Source organism: Schistocerca americana, chromosome 8, assembly GCF_021461395.2.
Source record: "Schistocerca americana isolate TAMUIC-IGC-003095 chromosome 8, iqSchAmer2.1, whole genome shotgun sequence".
NCBI lineage: Eukaryota > Metazoa > Arthropoda > Insecta > Orthoptera > Acrididae > Schistocerca > Schistocerca americana.
This window is the reverse complement of record NC_060126.1, coordinates 447,855,089-447,873,423: the sequence shown is the minus strand read 5'-3', so window position 1 is coordinate 447,873,423 and position 18,335 is coordinate 447,855,089.

The following is an 18,335-nucleotide window of genomic DNA, read 5'->3' as shown; positions in this document are numbered from 1 at the left end:
AACCCATTTACTACTTTATGTGACTCATTTCCTAATCTGATTCCATCAGTATCACCTGATTTAATTTAACTACATTTCATTATGCTCATTTTGCTTTTGTTGATGTTCATCTTGTATCCTTCTTTCAAAACACTGTCCATTCCATTCAGCTGATCTTCCAGGTCCTTTGCTGTCTCTGACAAAATTACAATCTCATTGGCAAACCTCAGAGTTTTTATTTCTTCTTCATGGATTTTAATTCCTGCTCCATATTTTACTTTTGTTTCCTTTACTGTTTGCTCAATATACAGATTAAATAATGCCAGTGATAGACTACAACCCTGTCTCACTCCTTTCTCAACCGCTGCTTCCCTTTCATACCCCTTGACTCTATCTGGTTTCTGTACAAATTGTAAACAGCTATTTATTCCCTGTATTTTACACCTGCCAACTTCAGACTTTGAAAGAGAGTATTCCAGTCAACATTGTCAAAAGCTTTCCTTAAGTCTACAAATGCTAGAAATGTGGGTTTGTCTCTCCTTAACCTATCTTCTAAGTTAATTCATATGGCCAGTATTGCCTCGCATGTTCCAACATTTTTACAGAATCCAAACTGATCTTCCCCGTGGTTGCCTTCTGCCAGTTTTTCCATCCATCTGTAAAGAATTCATGTTAGTATTTTGCAACCATGACTTATTAAACTGATACTTCAGTAATTTTCACACCTGTCACCACCTACTTTCTTTGGGATTGAAATTATTAAATTTTTCTTGAAGTCTGAGGGTATTTAACCTCATTATACATCTTGCTCACCAGATAGAAGAGTTTTGTCATGGCTGGCTCTCCCAAGGCTGTCAATAGTTCTAATGCAATGTTGTCTACTCCCGGGACATTGTTTCAGCTCAAGTCTCTCAGTTCTCTGTCAAATTCTTCAAGCAGTATCATATCTCCCATTTCATCTTCATCTGTGTCCTTGTCCATTTCCATAATATTGCCCTCAAGTACATCACCCTTATGTAAACCCTGTAGTGGCTTGAGAATTTTGGTGTAACTTATAAGAGACACTTGTATTTCCACTGTCTTGAACACATGTTATTTTAAAGATGAGTATATGAAAGTGGAACTGTGTCTACTATGCCATGATTATGTTTGTGCAGGACTGGCGTGCATTGGACGGTTGATCAGAGCGGACAGGTAGTCACAGCACTTGCCTCAGAAGTTACACACCCAGCACAAGGAACAAACGTGCCGTACACCATGAAGATGCTATGTCAGTCATTATTGAGAACAGTGGAATGTAGTTAAAGGAAACAAAAGACACTTACTTATTCACTTACTTCCTCTCTAGAGTCACTGTTGTTGGACTCGCAAAAATCAAGACACATGTGTACGATTTTGTGAGAAGAGGAATGGTTATTAAACCAACTCTCTCATAAATGTTATTGAATGGGGCTCTCAAAGTTATGTATTTACGTGAACACAAAGAAACTTATTGTAATTTGAGTTGACTACATCGCTAATTGACGAGTACGTTTACAGTAAAATTTGTATATGTGATCATCAGATTACGGAAAATAAGAAGATATTATTTTTTGCCACACATCTGACAAGAGGATAAACCCAGATTATGTTCCATCACGTTTAGCTTCAGAACTTAATGATAATAACGAGGTTATAGATGACTTATGCCAGAATTCAAACTTGTCCATGACTAAGTAGAAAATAGGATAACTTTACCTGCTGTAAGGTTACATAGTAAAGTGGTGATTGTGTTGCTGTGGGGAGACTTTCACATGAAAATTAATGAGAGGTACTGGTATTCACTTGTTCAAGTGAGGTTAATGTCAGATCCATGGGATCCAGGAAGAATCACATCTGTTCCCCAGGGACGTTAACATTCTGTGTTAATGGGCGGAGTCATGACCGTCAGATCCCGAGTTGGGTTTCGGTGTTACTTCCATATTCGTTTTCTGACACTGAATTCTCTTCAAGTCTTATACTATCCTGTATTCTGTTCTCATCCTCTTATACTGTCATATAGCTTAGTACTTCATCATGCTCGTCTTGATGTGGCAGACAAGCAAGAGTTGCAGCAAATCACTGATATCAAGGTCATACTGCTTCTTGTGGAGGTAGCAGTAAGTGATCATGTCATTATATGCAGTCTTACTTGTTTTATGGGTGCTAGGATCCCCAGTTACATAATCACCTTGATGGATTTGTTGTTAAATCGAGTCAAGACTGAAGCATTTGGTAATGCCTCATAATATGTAAGTCAAACGCGTGCTCTGCTCTAGTCTCGATGTAAAAGTGAATTGACAGCATGCTCCACTCTAGTCTGGATGTAAAGGTGAGTTGACAGCATGCTCTGCTCTAGTCATCAAGGATCTTGAATCCAATCATAGTTAGGTTTTATTTTTGCCACAAGTAATCTTTGAACGTAATCTCTTCACCAGTTTTCCATATCAACCTGTGTGCAGAGGTATTCATGGACAGCAATGGAAAAAAAAGAATTATACTCCCTGGAACATTTTATGACATCTTCCTCGGTTATTCCGGGAGTGCCATTGCTGGTCTTCATGACTTGTTCTGGGGTCTCGACTGTAATGTCGACAGCAGCCAACACAGCCTCCACGGGTTGTTAGGTCATAATTTTGCCTAACCAGCCAGTCTCTCCAGCCATCTGCATATAGTTAGGTCATATTTTTGCCTAGCCAACCAACATATACTTAGGTCTGATTTGGGCCTAAACTGTTGGAGGATATGATGTAATGTGAATATTTATATATTTGTGATAATATGATACTTACTACTGAATATTTTATACCATTTGTGAGAAATGATGTGAATGATACGATATGATGTAATATGAATAATTATATAATTGTGATGATATGATACATAGTTTTCTACTTACAACTGAATATTTTGTACCTTTTGTGAGATGTGATGTGACTGGGGAGGGTTTATATAAATTTTGAAAGGGGTGGGTAGTGAAGCACAAACATGACTAACACTACACACACACACCCCACCTTTCAGACAACCCTCGCAGACAAGTGTGACTGATTCTTCACCATATGCCATTCCATGGGAGTTGCTAAGACCTTTCTTCAGGGACTTCAAAGGTGAAGGTGAGAATGTCTGTTCTGCAGTAGATGTTTAACATCATACCTCCTCCGGCTTATTACTAAGTACTGGCGAAGTAGGGATCCTGAGGAGGGGGGGGTGGGGGATGGGTGAGATGGGTTTCCTGTCTTTGGGGCTATCGTCTTTCACTTTTTCAATCTTAACAACCATTTCTATCTTTTCCTTTCTTACTTCTCATCTGAGTGCCGGTCTATCTTTCCCTCTTCCCATATGCATACACTTCTCAATTTCCGTGGTTTTCTATAACCGTCAACCTATTTTTCCCCCTAAGGTAAGTCTTTCTGCTCCCAGGATTGGAATGACTCCTTACCCTCTCCCTTAAAACCCACATCCTTTCGTCTTTCCCTCTCCTTCTCTCTATGAGGCAACAGTTTGTTGCGAAAGCTTGAATTTTGTGTGTATGTTTGTGTTTGTTTGTGTGTCTGTCGACCTGCCAGCGCTTTCGTTCGGTAAGTCACCTCATCTTTGTTTTTTTTATATATATATATATATATATATATATATATATATATATATATATATATATATATATATATATAAAAAAAAACAAAGATGATGTGACTTACCAAATGAAAGTGCTGGCAGGTCGATAGACATACAAACATACACACAAAGATGAAAGGATGTGGGTTTTAAGGGAGAGGGTAAGGAGTCATGCCAATCCCGGGAGCAGAAAGACTTACCTTAGGGGGAGAAAAGGACAGATATACACTCGCACACACACCCATATCCAACCGCACATACACAGACACAAGCAGACATTTGTAATGGCAAAGAGTTTCGGCAGAGATGTCAGTCGAGGCAGAAGTAGAGAGGCAAAGATGTTGTTGAAAGACAGGTGAGGTATGAGCGGCGGCAACTTGAAAGTAGCGGAGGTTGAGGCCTGGCAGATAACGAGAAGAGATGATATACTGAAGGGCAAGTTCCCATCTCCGGAGTTCGGACAGGTTGGTGTTAGTGGGAAGTATCCAGATAACCTGGATGGTGTAGCACTGTGCCAAGATGTGCTGGCCGTGCACCAAGGCATGCTTAGCCACAGGGTGATCCTAATTACCAACAAACACTGTCTGCCTGTGTCCATTCATGCGAATGGACAGTTTGTTGCTGGTCATTCCCACATAGAGAGCTTCACAGTGTAGGCAGGTCAGTTGGTAAATCATGTGGGTGCTTTCACATGTGGCTCTGCCTTTGATTGTGTACACCTTCCGGGTTACAGGTCTGGAGTAGGTAGAAGGGCTGACCTATACTGTGTGGGCAAGGGCACCAAGAAGGGAATTGACCTGTACCATAGTATATTAGGAATTTGTTTAAAGGGGCGTACCTACCAAAACGAAGGAGGGAGTGCATTCATAGTATCAACCCATATGTAAGGTATAGGTACTGTGCCTAAAAGGAAAAGGACAGTATCAAGACAAAAGGCACACATTTTGGAGAGATTAATCTGGCAAGTTTGAATTCTCATTTCCACTCGCATTGTTATGTGTTTTGTGAAGTTACAATGTTTGAAAAGAGCTCCTTTATTTACCCAGATTTCCTCCAGATTGTAATAAGTAAGGAATAAACACATACTTAGAAAACGTAGTAAGCAAAGTAAGAGCAAACAACAGAATACACATGGGTCATGCACACTTGGAATTTATGATTGAAAAAGAGAACAGAAAACAGAAAAATTCTTGTCCTCACGAATTTTAGATTTTGAAAGAGCTGTCTCCAATATTGATCAAAAGGCTCAAGTTTTATAATGGTGGTGAAACAGAAGAAAAGGAGAGCTATAGATTAAGTACACAATTGTTAAAAGGAATGTCAAGCAAGCTAATCGAACTATAAATTAATATTATATGAATATAATATTGATGTACATATTGAACATGTATTAAATATTGAATGTTCAAGCTAAGGGGAGGGATATGTAGTGCCTCGAGAATTTTGGGGTAAATTCTAGGGACACTCACATTTCCACCATCTCAAACATGCATTATTTTAAAGATGAGTATGTGAAAGTGGAACTGTGCCTACTGTGCCATGATTATGTGAGTGCAGGACTGGTGTGTATTGGATGGTTAATCAGTGTGGGCAGGTAGTTGCAGTGTTTGCCTCAGAAGTTACATGCCTAGCACAAGCACCAAACGTACCATACTCCATGATGGTGTTATGTCAGTCATTATTGAGAACAGCTGAATGTTGACAAAGAAAAGTAAAGACACTAACTTATTCACTTACTTCTGTGAGGTCCGGATGGTGGACTTGCTAGAGCTTTCTAGACTGTATTTCTTATAAAGTATGTAAGAGTATCTGTCAGAATGGTAATTATTGGGCTTACAAAAAAATGAATCATTTATATGGCATCTTGTTTGTGAAAGTGAAAATATAGTGAGAATGGTTTAAAAGTATCCTGAGTGTACGGAGTTATTTTAAGAGTATAAAAAATTCTTTCAAAACAGCATCTTATCTTCAGAGAAGAAGCTGGGCAGACAGTCACAGCTATCCTGAAAAGAAGATAGGCGAAACAACTCCACGTAACCTCAACAATAAGGTGAGAGTGCGAGTCTGGCACACCAGCACCACACTGCTCCCTCTAGTCACCAGAAACTGCCAGAACCCTCTATATACTCCTTCCACCTTTCTGCTCCCCATCTTTGCTTAGGACTGGTTTCCCATCTGAGCCCTTGATATTCATACAGATGGTCCTCTTTCCTCCAAAGGTTTCTTTAATTTTCCACAAGGCAGAATCTATCTTACCCCTAGTGATACATGCTGCTACATCCTTACATTTTTCCTCTAGCCATCCCTGCTTAGCCATTTTGCACTTCCTGTCCTCTTATTTTTGAGACATTTGTATTCCTTTTCGCCTGCTTCTTTTACTGCTTTTTGTATTTTCTCCTTTTCCGATTTAATTCAATACCTCTTTTGTTGCCCATGATTTCATCTAGTCCTTGTCTTTTTACCTACTTGATCCTCTGCTGCCTTCACTATTTCATCTCTCAAAGCTACCAGTTCTTCTTCTACTGTATCTCTTTTCCCTGTTCTTGTAAATTGTTCCCTAATGCTCTCTCTGAAACTCTCTGTAGCCTCTGGTTCTTTCAGTTTATCCAGTTCCCATCTCCTTAAATTCCTACCTTTTTGCAGTTTCTTAAGTTTTAGTCTACAGTTCATAACCAATAAATTGTGGTCAGAGTCCACATCGCCTCTGGAAAATGTCTTACAAATTTAAAACCTGGTTCCTAAATCTCTGTCTTACCATTATATAATCTATCTGAAACCTTCCAATGTCTCCAGGCCTCTTCCATGTGTACAACCTTCTTTCATGATTCTTAAACCAAGTGTTAGCTATGATTAAGTTACACTCTGCACTTCCCACAGTCAATATTCACCTACTACTTTTCCTTTTTCTCCTTTTCCTACAATCGAATTCCAGTCCCACATAACTATTAAACTTTCATTTCCCTTAATTGTCTGAATAATTTCTTTTATCAAATCATACATTTCTTCAATCTCTTCATCATATTCAGAGCGAGTTGGCATATAAACTTATACTACTGTGGTAGGCATGGTTCAAATGGCTCTGAGCACTATGGGACTCAACTGCTGAGGTCATTAGTCCCCTAGAACTTAGAACTAGTTAAACCTAACTAACCTAAGGACATCACAAACATCCATGCCCGAGGCAGGATGCGAACCTGCGACCGTAGCGGTCTTGCAGTTCCAGACTGCAGCGCCTTTAACCGCACGGCCACTTCGGCCGGCGTGGTAGGCATGGACTTTGTATCTATTTTGGTTACAATAATGAATTAATTATGCTGTTTGTAGCAGCTTATCCATGTTCCTACTTTTTTTTATTCATTATTAAACCTAATCCTGCATTACCTGTATTTGATCTTGTATTTATAAGCCTTTATTCATCTGAACAGAAGTATTTTTCCTCCCCTCACCAAACTTCACCAATTCCCATTATATCTAACTTTAACTAAACATTTCCCTTTTTTAATTTTCTTGCCTATCTGCCAGATTAAGAAATCTGACATTCCATGCTCCAGTCTGTAGGATGCGCTTTGTTTCTCCTGATAATGACATCCTCCTGCCTTGTCCCCACCTGGAGATCCAAATGGCAGACTATTTTACCTCCGGAATGCTTTACCCAAGAGGATGCCATCATCATTTAACCATACAGTAAAGCTTAATGTCCTCGGGAAAAATTACAGATGTAGTTTCCCCTTGCTTTCAGCCATTTAGAACACCAGCACAGCAAGGCCATTTTTGTTGATGTTACAAGCCCAGATCAGTCAATTATTTAGACTGTTGCCCTTGAAACTATTGAAAAAGTTGCTGCCCCTCTTCAGGAACCACACATTTGTCTGGCTTCTCAACAGATACCCCTCCATTGTGGTTGCACCTATGGTACGGCTATCTGTATTGCTGAGGCAAGCAAATCTCCCAACCAACGGCAAGGTCTGAGATCAACGGGGGAGGGGGGGATATGTATAAACTACTATTACTACTGCTACTACTATTTTTGAAAATATGTTCACAAAAAAGACACTCAGATTAATAATATATATAATGTGTGTGTCTAAATAATAATTTGGATCACAGCAAACATTTGACTGAAAACACTATTGACACTGACTATGGCATATAGTACATGAATATAATTATTTGCTACTATGCTATTGAAGGTATTCGTTTACACTGTAATATCAGGTGGTCATTAAAAATTTCAATCTTGTTTCCTTATATGTAGACAATTTTTTTTATTTCTTTTATATGTGCTTGAAGTTTGTTATACAATTTAGTACCTTGAACGTTTGTTTGTTTCCATGCAGCAGCCTTGTTTATTATTTTTACATTGATATCAATGCACATTCTTGTATTATATGAATGCAGATAGTTTTTAAATTATCAGTGAACTTTTTTATATTAATTACACTTTTGTTTAAGTAGAGACATGGTAAAGGTGGAATATTTAGCTGTTGAAATAGGTGGTTGAAGCTGTTGGTAATTATTCTAACAGCTCATTTTTGAAGTGTGAAGATACTTTTTAGATTTGTTTTTATTATGACCCCCCCCCCCCCTCCCCCCCGAACCATGGACCTTGCCTTGCCGTTGGTGGGGAGGCTTGTGTGCCTCAGCCATACAGATAGCCGTACCGTAGGTGCAACCACAACGGAGGGGTATCTGTTGAGAGGCCAGACAAACGTGTGGTTCCTGAAGAGGGGCAGCAGCCTTTTCAGTAGTTGCAAGGGCAACAGTCTGGATGATTGACTGATCTAGCCTTGTAACAATAACCAAAACAGCCTTGCTGTGCTGGTACTGCGAACGGCTGAAAGCAAGGGGAAACTACAGCCGTAATTTTTCCCGAGGGCATGCAACTTTACTGTATGAGTAAATGATGATGGTGTCCTCTTGGGTAAAATACTCCGGAGGTAAAATAGTCCCCCATTTGGATCTCCGGGCGGAGACTACTCAAGAGGATGTCGTTATCAGGAGAAAGAAAACTGGCGTTCTATGGATTGGAGCATGGAATGTCAGATCCCTTAATCGGGCAGGTAGGCTAGAAAATTTAAAAAGGGAAATCGATAGGTTAAAGTTAGATATAGTGGGAATTAGTGAAGTTCAGTGGCAGGACGAACAAGACTTCTGGTCAGGTGACTACAGGGTTATAAACACAAAATCAAATAGGGGTAATGCAGGAGTAGGTTTAATAATAAATAGGAAAATAGGAATGCGGGTAAGTTACTACAAACAGCATAGTGAACGCATTATTGTGGCCAAGATAGATATGAAGCCCACACCTACTACAGTAGTACAAGTTTATATGCCAACTAGCTCTGCAGATGACTAAGAAATTGAAGAAATGTATGATGAAATAAAAGAAATTATTCAAATAGTGAAGGGTGACGAAAATGTAATAGTCACAGGTGACTGGAATTTGGTAGTAGGAAAAGGGAGAGAAAGAAACATAGTAGGTGAATATGGACTGGGGCTAAGAAATGAAAGAGGAAGCCACCTGGTAGAATTTTGCACAGAGCACAACTTAATCATAGCTAACACTTGGTTCAAGAATCATAAAAGAAGGCTGTATACATGGAAGAAGCCTGGAGATACTGACAGGTTTCAGATGGATTATATAATGGTAAGACAGAGATTTAGGAACTAGGTTTTAAATTGTAAGACATTTCCAGGGGCAGATGTGGACCCTGACCACAATCTATTAGTTATGATCTGTAGATTAAAACTGAAGAAACTGCAAAAAGGTGGGAATTTAAGGAGATGGGACCTGGATAAACTAAAAGAACCAGAGGTTGTACAGAATTTCAGGGAGAGCATAAGGGAACAATTGACAGGAATGGGGGAAAGAAATACAGGGTGATTCAAAAAGAATACCACAACTTTAAAAATGTGTATTTAATGAAAGAAACATAATATAACCTTCTGTTATAGATGGTTCAATATGGCCCCCTCCAGACACTCGAGCAATATCAACCCGATACTCCAACTCGTTCCACACTCTCTGTAGCATATCAGGCGTAACAGTTTGGATAGCTACTGTTATTTCTCGTTTCAAATCATCAATGGTGGCTGGGAGAGGTGGCCGAAACACCATATCCTTAACATACCCCCATAAGAAAAAATTGCAGGGGGTAAGATCAGGGCTTCTTGGAGGTCAGTGATGAAGTGCTCTGTCACAGGCTGCCTGGCGGCCGATCCATTGCCTCGGGTAGTTGACATTCAGGTTTCATAACAAACCTTTTTCGTAGGACTCTCCATACAGTTGATTGTGGAATTTGCAGCTCTCTGCTAGCTCTGCAAGTCGATTTTCCTGGGCTGCGAACAAATGCTTGCTGGATGCGTGCTACATTTTCATCACTCGTTCTCGGCCGTCCAGAACTTTTCCCTTTGCACAAACACCCATTCTCTGTAAACTGTTTATACCAACGTTTAATACACCACCTATCAGGAGGTTTAAGACCATACTTTGTTCGAAATGCACGCTGAACAACTGTCGTCGATTCACTTCTGCCGTACTCAATAACACAAAAAGCTTTCTGTTGAGCGGTCGCCAACTTAGCATCAACTGACGCTGACGCCTAGTCAACAGCGCCTCAAGCAAACAAATGTACAACTAAATGAAACTTTATAGCTCCCTTAATTTGCCGACAGATAGTGCTTAGCTCTGCCTTTTGTCGTTGCAGAGTTTTAAATTCCTAAAGTTGTGGTATTCTTTTTGAATCACCCTGTGCAGTGGAAGAAGAATGGGTGGCTTTGAGGGATGAAGTAGTGAAGGCAGCAGAGGATCAAGTAAGTAAAAAGATGAGGGCTAGTAGAAATCCTTGGGTCACAGAAGAAATATTGAATTTAATTGATGAAAGTATAAAATATAAAAATGCAGTAAATGAAGCAGGCAAAAAGGAATACAAACGTCTCAAAAATGAGATTGACAGGAAGTGCAAAATGGCTAAGCAGGGATGGCTAGAGGACAAATGTAAGGATGCAGAGGCTTATCTCACTAGGGGTAAGATAGATACTGCCTACAGGAAAATTAAAGAGACCTTTGGAGATAAGAGAACCACTTGTATGAACATCAAGAGCTCAGATGGAAACCCAGTTCTAAGCAAAGAAGCAAAAGCAGAAAGGTGGAAGGAGTATATAGAGGGTCTATACAAGGGTGATGTACTTAAGGACAATATTATGGAAATGGAAGAGGATGTAGATGAAGATGAAATGGGAGATACTATACTGAGTGAAGAGTTTGACAGAGCACTGAAAGACCTGAGTCGAAACAAGGTCTCTGGAGTAGACAACATTCCATTGGAACTACTGATGGCCTTGGGAGAGCTAGTCTTGACAAAACTCTACCATCTGGTGAGTAAGATGTATGAAACATGCGAAATACCCTCAGACTTCAAGAAGAATATAATAATTCCAATCCCAAAGAAAACAGGTGTTGACAGATGTGAAAATTACCGAACTATCAGTTTAATAAGTCACAGCTGCAAAATACTAACGCGAATTCTTTACAGACGAATGGAAAAACTAGTAGAAGCCGACCTCGGGGAAGATCAGTTTGGATTCCGTAGAAATGTTGGAACACGCAAGGCAATACTGACCCTACGACTTATCTTAGAAGCTAGATTAAGGAAGGGCATACCTACGTTTCTAGCATTTGTAGACTTAGAGAAAGCTTTTGACAATGTTGACTGGAATACTCTCTTTCAAATTCTGAAGGTGGCAGGGGTAAAATAAAGGGGGCGAAAGGCTACTTACAATTAGTACAGAAACCAGATGGCAGTTATAAGAGCCGAGGGACATGAAAGGGAAGCAGTGGTTGGGAAGGGAGTGAGACAGTGCTGTAGTCTCTCCCCAATGTTATTCACTCTGTATATTGAGCAAGCAGTGAAGGAAACAAAAGAAAAATTCGGAGTAGGTATTAAAATCCATGGAGAAGAAATTAAAACTTTGAGGTTCGCCAATGACATCGTAATTCTGTCAGAGACAGCAAAGGACTTGGAAGAGCAGTTGAACAGAATGGATAGTGTCTTGAAAGGAGGATATAAGATGAACATCAACAAAAGCAAAATGAGGATAATGGAATGTAGTCGAATTAAGTCGAGTGATGCTGAGGGAATTAGATTAGGAAATGAGACACTTAAAGTAGTAAAGAAGTTTTGCTATTTGTGGAGCAAAATAACTGATGATGGTCGAAGTAGAGAAGATATAAAATGTAGACTGGCAATGGCAAGGAAAGCATTTCTGAAGAAGAGAAATTTGTTAACATCGAGTATAGATTAAATGTCAGGAAGTGAAACATGGACGATAAATAGTTTGGACAAGAAGAGAATAGAAGCTTTCGAAATGTGGTGCTACAGAAGAATGCTGAAGATTAGATGGGTAGATCACATAACTAATGAGGAAGTATTGAATAGGATTGGGGAGAAGAGAAGTTTGTGGCACAACTTCACAAGAAGAAGGGATTGGTTGGTAGGACATGTTCTGAGGCATCAAGGGATCACCAATTTAGTATTGGAGGGCAGCGTGGAGGGTAAAAATCGTAGAGGGAGACCAAGAGATGAATACACTAAGCAGATTCAGAAGGATGTAGGTTGCAGTAGGTACTGGGAGATGAAGAAGCTTGCACATGATAGAGTAGCATGGAGAGCTGCATCAAACCAGTCTCAGGACTGAAGACCACAACAACAACAATATGACCCCAGACAGTGAGGCCATAGGTAATAACAGTGCGAATTTAAACAAAGTATACAGTTCTGCTATACTGTTTACTAGATAAATTACTAATTATATGTACTGCAAAGCAAGCAGAACTCAGCTTGTTAGTGAGATACTGAATGTGAGATTTCCAATCTAAATTTTCATCTATATGGATTCCTTAAAATTTTGTTACAGTGACTCTCTTAAATTCTGTACTTTGTATTCTAAGGTACAGATCATCTTGTGTCTTTGTTTTCCTGTAATGGACATAATTAGTTATTGAAATATTTAAGGTTAACTTGCTAATTTATAACCAATTTTGCAAATATTCCAAAACTCTAGCTGCAGATTTTGGCTATACTTGGTGTATATCACTTAAAACAATATTTGTACCATCAGCAAACAGGGTTATATGATTGGAATTTTAATTTAATTTACATAAGTTAGACATAAGGGAGGTACTAGAACACTTTACTGAGATACCCCAATTTGGTACAGTCTGAAAATCAGACCTGTAAGCAATACTTTGGTCTTTAAAGTTGACTGAGGTAATTTCCATTACCATTCTTCTGTTATGGAGATAAGACTGAAACCTTTTTTTTTTTTTTTTTTTTTTTTTTGCACCTCCTCATATACCAATAGCTCCTAATTTTTCTAACAAGATATCATGCTGAACAGTAGCAGTCCAAATTTGTCCAAATATTGTATTGTTGTTTCTGTTTAGTCCCATTATGATATTTTATATGAAATGGATAATAGTGGATTCTGTACTCAGTTGTGCTATTTCATTGGTGAATAAATTGTACTTTAAATTAGCATCATCTGTATGACAGCCAATGCCTCCAGAAGTTTCCTGTATGCATGTTTTAAAAGCCTCAGTAATTCCCTCTTTATTATTTATTTAAGTTGCTTCAAAACCCTTAGTTCTTCATTCTTTATTATTTATTTAGGTTTCCCTCACAGTTGCATATAATTTTTAATTGGGACTAATTTCAAATGCTTGTGTTCATTTTCACTCCATAGCCTACATCAGAAGGTAAAATATTAGTAAAAACATAAAACACAAAATATTAAAATGCATAAATCATTATCCAACATTCTTTATGTGCAGATTACACAGTGCATTATGATGATTATGCATCTCTAATGTCTGATTGTAGAATAATTACAATGGGATGCTCAAAAGACATGTCCATACACCAGGTCACAAAAGCAACATTGTTAGCACATCTCTAGAGGCACCCTTAGTTATTCACTATGTGTTCACATGTGTTGTCTCTGTTTACAGCCAATAGTACCTCACAATTTCATATAGGCATAGATCATGTGTAACCCAACTTGCCCTTTGCACACAAGACATACTGAAAGCATTGGATCAAGACAGTCAGTTAGATGCTATACTGCTCGAATTTGAAAAAAGTATTTGTTTCAGTACCACAGCCACACTTATTATCAAAGTATGATCATGCGGGGGTATCAAGTGAAATTTGTGATTGGATTGAGGATTTCTTGGTAGGGAGGACTCAGCAAGTTGTTTTGGATGTAAAGTTATCAACAAATGTGGAAATAACTGTGAATGTGTCCTAGGGAAGTGTGTTGAGGCCCTTGCTGTTCATGTTGTATATTAATAGCCTTGCTGACAGTATTAACAGAAACTTCAGAATTTTTTCAGATGCTGCAGTTATCTATAATGAAATATCATCTGAAAAAAGCAGCATTAATATTGCTTGATTTCAAAATGCTGAAAAAGTTGGCAAATTTCTTTAAATGTTCTGAAATGTAAAATTGTTAGCTTTACAAACAAAACAAAACAAAAAAAGATAACCTGTAGCATCCTATGACTACAGTATCAGTGAGTTGTGGTTGGAGTCTGTCAACTCAGAAAAATACCTGGGTGTAATACCTCATAGGGATGTGAAATGGAATGAGCACATAGGCTCAGTAGTGAAAAAAGCAGGTGGCAGAATTTGCTTCATTAGTGGAATATGGGAGAAATGGAATCATCTTACAAAGCAGATTGCTTACAAAAAAATGGTTCAATGGCTCTAAGCACTATGGGACTTAACATCTGAGGTCATCAGTCCCCTAGACTTAGAACTACTTAAACCTAACTAACCTAAGTACATCACACACATCCATGCCCAAGGCAGGATTCAAACCTGCGACCGTAGCAACAGCGTGGTTCCAGACTGAAGCACCTAGAACCTCTCGACCACAGCGGGCAGCGATCGCTTACAAATCACTCATGCAACCCATCCTAAGATATTGCTCAAGTGTGTGGGACCTGTACCAAATAGAACTATCTGGGGATATTGAACTTATACAGAGCAGGCAGCATGAATGGTCACTGGTTTGTTTGATCTGTGGGAGAGTGTTACAGACATGATGCAAAAACTGAACTGACAGACTCTTTGAATACAGACATAAACAGTCCCAAAAAAGTCTAGTTATACCGTGTCAAGAACTGGCTTTAAATGATGACTCTTGGAATGTACTACAATCTCCTGTATTGCTTTCACAGGGATCATGAAGGCAAGATTATAGCAAATATGGAGGCATTTAAACACTCTTCCTTCCAATGTTCACTACCACAGTGGAATAGGAAAAAACCCTAATACCTTGCTCCTTTATGTTCGATTTATATATCTCCTATTCCTCAAATATATCCAGTTTCACTCCCTTAGGTAATATATGTAAAATTTTCGTAGTATTTTCAATACCACCCACTACATGTTTTGTACTTCATAACTGTTGGCCAAAAGCAATCTTGTTGTTTGGCCTGATATGTTGGGACAGCACCTGCAACTGTTAAGATATTTTATTATTTTAACGAACTCAGAGACTTTTTTCAATGCAATATAAATGCATTTTACTTTAACTTTATTACTATTAGAATGTTTTAAAAGCACAATGGTTAGCTGATGGCCACAGAGCAATGATACTGCAATCATCAGGCATATAGTAGTAGTAACAATGCCTGCTGCTGTTACCAAGATATTCTGAAGTTATGACTACAGTTTTATTATTTTAATCAAATATACATTACATCACTGTTCAAAAAATTTAGAGTGAGTATAGAATTGTCAATATAATAATTGTAAAACGCAAATGTGGTAGTGCCTGTGGGTAGTGGTAATGTAACATTGTGGATACAATAATTATTTATAATTTTTCACTGAATATGTGATGTTACAACCACGTTTGATGAAAATTTGTTTAAATTGAAATGTATATATGTTAAAAAAGAAATTTATAAAGTTTATTCTGGAATGTAAATATGAAACAGTGAAGTACTATTTGCTGTAAATGGAGGTGGCATGCATTAATACATAGTAAATGTGAAAGTTGTGTAGTACTGTTAGCTGTAAATGGAGACAATGCATATGAATACCGGTATATAGCAAACAACTAAGGGCACCTGTCAAGGTCTTCTAATTAGATTTGTTATGATGACCTGGTGTATGAATAAATCTGTTATGTTGAGCTGGTGTATGAACAAGTCTTTCAAATGTTTCATTGGAATTAAATTATAGTCATACATTAGAGATACAGGTATGTCATAACCGGTGTGCTACACTATGTAATCCATGCAAACAGAATGTTAGATAACTATTCATGTATTTTAATATTTTGTATTTGTGCGTTTATCAACACTGCACCTTCTGATCTAGGCAATGGTTTGAAAATCAGTGCAATCATTTGAAACTAATCACAATTAAAAATTATAATCAATTTAGTTGGAAACCTAAATAAATTGAGTTGCTGGTCCTTTATGCCAGTGAAATATTGGAATTTGACTTTCCTCTGTTATTATTCTCACTGTTTCCCACCGTGTATCAGTTTTGCTCTTTGGGATACAGAAGTTATTGAAACTGATTCATTGTCCACCAAAGTCAGAAAGACCATTCACTACAATTTCAACAGTTATAAATTTGGATTTACTTTGGTCTACAAAAATATATTCTTTTTAAACCTCTGACACGCAGGAAGTATTTGTCACAAAATCTACATTAAAATCTCCAATTGTTAAAAAGTCTTTACTTCTCCTTGGTAGTTGTGACAGGAGAGAATGCAATGAAGTCACAAATAAATTAAAACTAACAGATGGTACCCTCCATACAGCTACAGCTGTCAGTTTAGGCTCAATTTCTTATATGTTGTCAACACCTACCTCTTCATATACCTCCAAACAGAATTTTTAAATATCTGTTTCACTAAATAAGACATTGTGTTTTACATAGATAGAGATTCCTTCTCTTTCCATACATTTCCTGCAATAACAGGCAGCTAAGATGTAATCAGAATTAGTGATAAAATCAGTACTATTTGTAACACAGAAATTGGTTAAGCACACAGAGTTGCATAATTTACACTTTCTGGTCCACATATATTGGTTGTAAATTCTTCTGGCTCGCAGATCAGAAGTCTAATGTTACATGAAAAATTATTAACTTCTGAGGATTTTAAGTCTTTGGAGGTACTCAATCAGTTGATTGGTGGATTTTATTTCAACAGTCAGTTAACTTCCCTCCAACTTTGTGAGGTTTCACATTACAAAAGGCTGCTTCAAACATAGGCCTACAAGTTTATAAGCTGTTTGGCTTGATGTTAGGCCAGTATATAATACTCTGAAAAGAAAATTCCTAAATTATAACCGAAAACCATTTTCATTACTTAGCCTCAAAAAATGGTTCAAATGGCTCTGAGCACTATGGGACTCAACTGCTGAGGTCATTAGTCCCCTAGAACTTAGAACTAGTTAAACCTAACTAACCGAAGGACATCACAAACATCCATGCCCGCGGCAGGATTCGAACCTGCGACCGTAGCGGTCTTGCGGTTCCAGACTGCAGCGCCTTTAACCGCACGGCCACTTCGGCCGGCCTACTTAGCCTCAACTCGCCTTTTTGTTCGCATGAAAGCACTGTCTATAGTCTGTCATCACAATTCATTTTAATTACATCTTCAATTATATGCACAAGTAAAATTTCTACAAAGTGTCTGTGGTTTTGTTTTATAGTGATCAATCTTTATTTACATATAACCACAATGTGAGAACATGAACAACTGAAACATATGTCATAATTAGAGTCATGTAATACAGCTTTGGTATTTGTTTTTTTGAAGGATAGAAATGCACCCTTTCCCTGATAATTTGTAAATGTCATTTGCACAGACTACAATGACTATGTGGTTATCCATTTTCAACTGGCTAGTTTCTTATGTTAAGTAATGGACAAAAACACAGAGCTACAATTTTTTTTAGTCTGCAATCAGGTGATAGCAACTGTGGAGGCAGTGGTCATGTGTGAGTGTGTGTGTGTGTGTGAGTGTGTGTGTGTGTGTGTGTGTGTGTGTGTGTGTGTGTGTGTGTTTTTTTTTTTTTTTATTCGAGTTGTGTGAATGTTGTGTGCTTTCTATTTCCAAAGAAGGCGCTTTGGCTGAAAGCTTAAATATTTAGCAGTCTTTTTGTTGCACCTGTCTGCAACTTAGTACCTCCTCTGAGTCGTGAGTAGCAGTCTATCTCTTTCATAATATTGTTGTTACTCTGTCTAGAATTCCTGGTGTTTGAAAAACTGAGTACACTTTGAAGTAAATTATTTTAATGAATATTTGTTCTTGTTTCTCAGGCATTGCTGTATTTATTCTGTTCTAGAACTATTGCTCTGTGATGTGACTGTGGTAAGCATGCTAGTAGGCCACTTTTCTACATCCATAGCACTATGTAGTGGGGTTTCAGTTCCTGCTACTTCACTTCCTGCTATCTCTAAGTCGGGCACCTAAGCTTTTGAAGAATACAACAGATATTTCTGCAGTTTGTGGCATCTCTGACACAGTGCGACAGTTCTTTGATTATCCTCTTTGGTTTTGTATTCTTGTCTTTGTCTCCTACTGCTATGTTTGACAGCCGTCTTTCGGTATTTGCTCTATTAAGCGATAAAATAAATGTCATTTCGATCCTAAAAGTGTGTTATTACAGTTCAGTGCCACGTAAAACCCAC